Source organism: Mus pahari, chromosome 13 (assembly GCF_900095145.1).
Source record: "Mus pahari chromosome 13, PAHARI_EIJ_v1.1, whole genome shotgun sequence".
Lineage (NCBI taxonomy): Eukaryota > Metazoa > Chordata > Mammalia > Rodentia > Muridae > Mus > Mus pahari.
In genome coordinates this window covers 26,275,741-26,283,348 of record NC_034602.1, presented here as the reverse complement: position 1 = coordinate 26,283,348, position 7,608 = coordinate 26,275,741, and the positions used below count along the sequence as shown (strand labels likewise).

At 43.8% G+C, this 7,608-nt stretch overlaps 1 protein-coding gene across 6 annotated transcripts in view; it reads left to right on the top strand.

The window, feature by feature from the left end:
* The window catches only part of Prr14l (proline rich 14 like), a 72,192-nt gene that overhangs the window by 2,090 nt on the left and 62,494 nt on the right, over positions 1 to 7,608 (top strand). The window lies entirely within an intron of this gene.

The following is a 7,608-nucleotide window of genomic DNA, read 5'->3' as shown; positions in this document are numbered from 1 at the left end:
TCCTGGAACTCACTTTGTAGACCAGGCTGGCCTCGAACTCAGAAATCCACCTGCCTCTGCCTCCCAAGTGCTGGGATTAAAGGCGTGTGCCACCACCGCCCGGCTGTGTTGAGATCTTGATGAGCGGTTTTTTCCTTTGAGACAGGGTCTAGCTATGTATCCCTAGCTGCCTAACACTCACTGAGTATCCCAGCCTGGCCTCTGCAGCCTTCTTGCCTTGGCTTCTTCCTGAGTGTTGGAATCACTGGTGTGAGCCACCACTCCTGATCTAGGGAGAGCATAGTAAATGATTCTTCTTTTTCTGTCCCTCAAGAAGAGGCCTCTTCTCCAAATTCCCTCATGGAAGAATTGGCTACAGTGTCTGAATGTCCCTATGGAGGGACTGACTGTAGAATCTGAATCTTTGGAAAAGAAAGCCCTTTTCTCAAGGTGGAGGAGTGCTGTGAACTCAGGGCCTGATCATTCTCGTGAGTCTTGTTTCTTGGCACAAGCATGGCAGTGCCCACTGCTGTTAACAGCGTCTCTGTACATTCCTGTTCAAGAGAAGGGATTATTGGGGCATGGAGCTTTTCTGATCTGCTTTCTTTGTTTGTTTTTCCTTTTTTTTCTTTTTTCTTCTTGCTTTACTGCTATCAAGTTTTGCTCCCAAAACTATTGTTTTGAGGAAATGCTGAATGATGAGAGACATGTTGGCATTATGAGATTTGGGGCGGCATGGTAAAATATATTCATTCTAATGAGGTGTGGGGTGGTGGTGATATTCCTCCTTTTCTGGCTTTTGTCTAGTTTTTGATTTTTTTGGTAGGGTAGGAGTTCAATTACCCAATGACACGCTGAAGAGAACCTTTGTGTCTTTTTTTGTTGTGTATAATATTCCTAAATTGCCGTAAATGCCCTTGAGCACCTATTGAAGGCATTAGCTTGAGCCCTGTACCCTGGTTTGTCACCTGTCTGTAGTGTATACTGAAGCAAAGAGGAAAGGAGGGAGGTTGTCCTTTCCACCCTGGGTTCTCGGGATTACTTTAGCTTGGTCATCTTGCATGAAAAGAACAGGCCCAGGAAAGTTCATTTAAACTGAAGACATTCCAGACCCTGCAGCTAGTGAGTGGAGTCAAAGTAGGGAGGGACACTGGCTCTTGCTGTAGACACCAGAAGGTTGAACTACTCCCTACAGAGCTTTGCATTTAACACAGGTGAAAGGTCAGTTTAATCTCAGCTCAAAAATATTATCTCTTCCTTCTCCTTTTTTCTTCACACTCCTTTTTTTTTTAAACAAACTTGGTTTGTTTTGAGACAGGGTCTTCCTGTATAGCCTGTTATTGGACTGTGTAGCCCCAACTGGCATAGAAATTTGTGTTTCCCTGGTATTGGGGTGGTAGGCTTGTTTTATGAACATCATCTATTAGTAGAATAATTTTACTTCATATTTTGTACAAATGTCACTCATTTTATAACATCTGAAATAAATCCATTCCCTAAATAATATAATACATATTTGTACACATGGCAAGAGTGATTTAAGATTTATTTTTAAATTTTATTTTTTTATCTTTTGTATAGCTGTGGTTGTCTTGGAACTTATTCTGTACACTAAACTGGCCTTGGAAGTTGCAGAGGTCCATCTGTCTCCTGAGTGCTGGGACACTTAGGAGGTGTGTGCAACCATAGCCTGGCTTTATATTTTATTTTATGTATTTGAGTGTTTCGCTTGCATATATATGTCTGTGTACCATATGTGTGCCTGGTAGCTGGAGAGGCCAGAAGAGGGCGTCAGATCCCCTGGAACAGGAGTTATAGACAGTTATAGACAGCCTCCATGTGGGTGCTGGGAATGGAACCCAGATCCTCTGGAAGAGCCACCTCTCCTGCCAGGTAAGAGGGTAAGAGTCTTTTTTTTTTTTTTTGTGGTTTTTCAAGACAGGGTTTCTCTGTATAGCCCTGGCTGTCCTAGAACTCACTTTGTAGACCAGGTTGGCCTCGAACTCAGGGTAAGAGTCATTCTTAAGTCAATGGGTTAATTTTTTGCTCAAAACTTAAACTAGAAAATGACTTGATATTCTTCTCCAGTAGCTTGGTTATAAGCATTGAGAAGGTTTAAGTTGAATTTTATGAACATGTTACTTGCTCTCTCTCTCTCTCTTTCTTTTCTTTCTTTTCTTTTCTTTTTTTTTTTTTTTCCTTTTTTCTTTTTTCTTTTTCCAAGAAAGGGTTTCTCTGTGTAGCCCTGGCTGTCCTGAAACTCACTCTGTAGACCAGGCTGGCCTCAAACTCAGAAATCCACCTGCCTCTGCCTCCCAAGTTCTGGGATTAAAGGCGTGTGCCACCATGCCCGACTCAGTCAGTGCTCTTAATCGCTGAGCCATCTCACCAGCCCTGTTAGTTTGTTTGCTTGTGTTTTGTTTGGCTGGTGTTCAAATGCTGGGCCTTTTATCTTCGAACCTAGTGCTTTCCCCTGAAATAACAGCTGAGACACCACAATCACTAAAGAACAGCATGCAAATGAGTTATTGTTGAGCTTATCACCCAGGCAACACTGTTAATGCATGCTTCTTTGGGGGGAATTTAAGGCTAGTTCTCATATAACCCAGACTGGTCTAGAACTCTCTATGCAATCTTAGGAGTTATCCTAACTCCTCATCAGCCTGCCTCTGCTTATGTGTGTGTCTGTGCACATATACATGGATCCCTCAGAGGCCAGAGGAGGAATTGGATCCTCTGGAGCTGGAGTTATAGGAGACTATGTCCTTGATGTGGTTTCTGGGAACCTAGCTCTGGTCCTGTGGAAGACAATGCACTATGAACTGTAGAGCTGTGGATCTTTGATGTTAGGCGTGCACGTTTTACCAAGCTACTGCCCCAGCGAGAGGGAACAGATTTGGGGTTTACCCAGCAGAGAGGCTTCAAGGAAAGGTGACATCATGGAGAAAATAAAATTTAGGAAGAAACTTACAGATTAGCTTTTGAGAACATCCAAGTTCCTCTGGTGGGCAGGGGATAAAGGGAAGAAGGTGGCCGAGACCCAAGAAGGCTGTGTGTTTCCATAAACTGGGTTTTCTTTAGAGTACCTGTGTACCCCAGGTTGGTCGTGAGTTCACAGTCCTGCTTGCTCAGGTGCTGCAGTTAAAGGTGTGCACCTTCCCACAGGGAGGTAAACTTGCATTTTACAGGCTCTTTTATTGATATTTGCGTGTACATATGGTGTATGTGAATGTGAGCCTGTGTTTACAGTTGTGGGTATGTAGAAGTTGGGGCAACTTTTAGTGGTTGGTTTTCTCCCTCACTTGTGAGTCTCCAGGATTGAGTTGAGGTCAAAAGTCTTCAAAGGTGAGCAGTTTACTTGGCCATCTCTGTGACCCATCCTTACAGTGTCTTTTCCTGCACTTTGTGTGTATTGTAGTAACTAGGAAAAGGAATCCAAACCAAGTTAAAACTGAGTATTTCCTACTTTTTGCCATCAAATAGCATTTGTCTATGTATTGTCTACAATTATTTTCTATTAATGCCCACATACATAGACAACTGGCCTAAAATCTGAAGTGCTTCAGAAATAACTAGTAGCTAGAGGAGGAAGGAAGATTTTTAACTCTAAAAGGAATAAAGTAGTCTCAACAGTGTCTTTTTTTGTTTGTTTTTTTGTTTTTTGTTTTTTTTTGAGACAGGGTTTCTCTGTGTGGCCCTGGCTGTCCTGGAACTCACTCTGTGGACCAGGCTGGCCTCGAACTCAGAAATCCGCCTGCCTCTGCCTCCCAAGTGCTGGGATTAAAGGCATCTGCCACCACTGCCTGGCTCTCAACACTGTCTTATTTAAAGATATTTATTTTTAGATTTTTATATTTTATGTGTATGTGCAGTGTGTATGTATGAGTACCATTTGTATGAAGGTGACTGCAGAGGCCTGAAACAGCCTCGAATCTTTTGAAACTAGAATTATATGTGGCTGTTGGGCACCACGTTAGTGCTGGGAACTGAACCCAGGTACTTTGCAAGAGCAGTAAGTGCTCTGGGTGCTGACCCATTGCTCCAGCCCCCTCAGTACAGTTTCTAAGTGGAGAATCTCTGCTTTTGCCGTGAGTTCCAGTGAATCTCTCTTGGATAATTTAGGCTTTTTCCTCCTCTTCTTCTTCTTCCTCCTCCTCCTCCTCCTCCTCCTCCTCCTCCTCCTCCTCCTTTTCCTCTTCCTCTTCCTCCTTCTCTTCCCTTTCATTATATGGTTTTTGAAATCAGGTCTCTCTAACTAGCGCAGGCTGGTCTTGAACCCTAGGTTCTCTTAGCTTCAGCTTCCTAAGTGCTAGAACCACTGCTGTGAGTTTAGCAGTTTAGGCAGTTCTTATCCCCTTTTTTTTTTTTTTTAAAGATCTATTTTTATTTATTTTATGTATATGAGCACACTGTAGTTGTACAGATGATTGTGAGCCATCATGTGGTTGCTGGGAATTGAACTCAGGACCTCTGCTTACTCTGCCCCACTTGCTCCAGCCCCAAGATTGATTATTATATATAAGTACACTGTAGCCTTCCTCAGACACACCAGAAGAGGGCATCAGATCTCATTACAGATGGTTGTGAGCCACCATGTGGTTGCTCGATTTGAACTCAGGACCTTTGGAAGAATAGTCAGTGCTTTTAACCGCTGAGCCATCTCTCTAATCCCTCTTACTCCTTTTTTAAGAGTTGGTAGGCCGGGCGTCGTGGCGCACGCCTTTAATCCCAACAGTCAGGAGGCAGAGGCAGGTGGATTTCTGAGTTCGAGGCCAGCTTGGTCTACAAAGTGAGTTCCAGGATAGCCAGGGCTACACAGAGAAACCCTGTCTCGAAAAACCAAAAAAAAAAAAAAAAAAAAAAAAAAAGAGTTGGTATATATGCCTGTGTGCTGACTGCTTGCATGCCTGCCTGCCCAAGTTAATGCACACCACAAGCCTGCTGGTGCCCTCAGAGGCCAGAGGGTATCAGATATCCTGGAGCTGGATTATAGATGGGCAGGAGCTATCCGATGTAGGTGCTGGAATCCAGGTCCTCTGCAAGAGCAGCATGTGCTCATAACCAGAGCCATCTCTTCAGCCCTCAATTTAGGCAATTTTGTTTTTGTTTGTGAGACAGGGTCACGCTATAGAGCTCTGACTAGTCTAGAATCTGCTGTGTAGACCAGGCTGGTCTACATATGTAGGGTTCTGCCTTCCAAGTATTGAGGCTAAAGGTGTGTGCCATCACACCAATTAAAAAGTAAATATTTCTTAAACTTTGTCTTTACATTTACTTATTTGCCTGCTTTCTGTCTTGTACCACATGTGTTCAGTGCCAGTGACATCCAGAAGAAAGTGTTGTGTCTCTTGGGACTGGTGTTCTGGATGATTGTGAGCCAGCTTTGCAGGTGCTGGGACCTGAACCCAGGTCCTCTGGGAGAGCAGCAAGTGCTCTGAACTGTTGAACCACAGCTCCAGTCCCCTGGCCCAAGGATTTTGAAAACCTTTTTTGTTGTTGTTGTTGTTGCTTTTTGTTTTTGTTTTTGTTTTCAAGACAAGGTTTTGCTGTGTGGCCCTGGCTGTCCTGTAATTTTCTCTGTAGACCAGGCTGGCATCAGTCTTGGAGATCCACCTGCCTCTGCCTCCTGAGTGCTAGGATTAAAGGTATGCGGCACCACTGCCTTTTAACTTTTCTGTTTTCTCTTTTTAATATTTATTTATTTATTTATTTAATGTATATGAGTACACTGTAGCTATACAGATGGTTGTTGGAAATTGAACTTAGGACTTTGGGTCGCTCAATTCCAAAGATTTATTTATTATTATAAGTAAGTACACTGTAGCTGTCTTCAGACACACCAGAAGAGGGCGTTAGATCTCATTACGGGTGGCTGTGAGCCACCACATGATTGCTGGGATTTGAACTCAGGACCTTCAGAAGAGCAGTCAGTGCTTTTACCCACTGAGCCATCTCACCAGCCTGCCTTTTATCTTTTCATTAAAAAATGTTTAGCTTAAAGCAGGTGTGGTAATTCATATCTGCAAACTCGGCACTCACGAGGCTAATGTAGGATCTCAAGTTTTGGAGCAGACCAGGCTATTGAGCTAGGTAGCACTCTGATGTCTATAGTTTTTAGTCTTTAAATTGGAGACAGTTTCTTTAAAAATTTCTCTTCTCAGTCTGTGATAATGGCGCACGCCTTTAATCCAGCATTCGGGAGGCAGAGGCAGGCGGATCTCTGAATTTGAGGCCATCCTGGTCTACAAGTGAGTTCCAGGATAGCCAAAGCTGCTCAGAGAAACCCTGTCTCAGGCAAAACAAATAAGCAAACAAAAATATTTCTCTTCTCTTGTTTAGGTTAGGAGAAGCTTTAAGAATCATCCTGTGTCTTGTGTCCCCCTCGGCAGTGTACCGTAGGCATCACGCACGCTAGGCAGGCACTCTAGCAATGAGCTTCATCCTCTAGTACTACAGACGGGATATTTCCTTCATCCTCTAGTACCACAGAGTACCTGGACGGGGCATCTCAGCAAGCAGCCAACTACCAGCACAGTGCGCCCTCTGGGCTTGGGTCTTCTGTAGCATCTTATATTAGGCGTGTCACTTTCGACCTCCTCAAGTGTGGTATGAGGCTCTGTAATGGGAGAGATGGTGGCTCTGCTTAGCTCATGGGGTTGTGTGGTGAATTGAACACGTTGCCCATAACAACCCTTGGAGAATCTCAAGAAGCAGCCAAAGGAGCTGGATTAGTTTGGCACTTGTGCTTGTCTGGGTAGGCAGGTCTCAGTGTGTAAAGGAAAGGAGTTGCATTTTCCACTATCTTCCTTCAAGAGAAGAAAGGTAAATGTGTTTAAAATGTCTATATACTGCTGGTTAATGGCTGCACATGCTTTTAGTCCCAGCACTTGGGAGGCAGAGTCAGGTGAATCTCTGAGTTTGAGTCCATCCTGGTCTATGTTGTGTGTTTCAGGACAGCCAGAGCTACATAAACCCTGTCTTAAGTGAGAAAACAAAAACAAGCCTGTGCCATCCCTGCTGCATAGGACAGGCAGAGATGAAGATCCTTGGACTTTGCTGGCTTCCTGTCTAGCCTTATTGATGAGCTTTAGACTCATGAGAGACTCTGTCTCAAAGGAGGCAGATAACGTTCCTGAGAATGACACTGAAAATTGTCCTGTGCCTTCCACGTGCACACACAAATACATTTAAAAACAAACCAACTGAGTAATTATTCCGTGTCAGGTATCTCCTCTGGGATATGGCAGTGAACGGGTGGTGTTTAAGGTCCATGTCTTGAAAAGGGTGGACAAAGCACCTTGATTTTCTAGTTGATGTCAGGTCTGTTTTTGGATACATGTCCGGGTCTTATCAATTTTTTTTTAAGATTTCTTGTTTTTTGAGATAAGATCTCTCTGTGGAGCCTTCTGTGGAAATCACTACAAAGACCAGGCTGGTCTCAAGTTCAGAGATCTGCCTGCCTCTGCCTCCTGAGTAGTGGGGTTGTTGGCATGTGCCCCTAGGCCTGGCAGTTAAACACTGTGTATTGATGAGTATCTATGCAGATGACTATAGCCTTCTACAGATAGTTTTTGTTTTTGTTTTTCGAGACAGGGTTTCTCTGTGTAGCCCTGGCTGTCCTGGAACTCA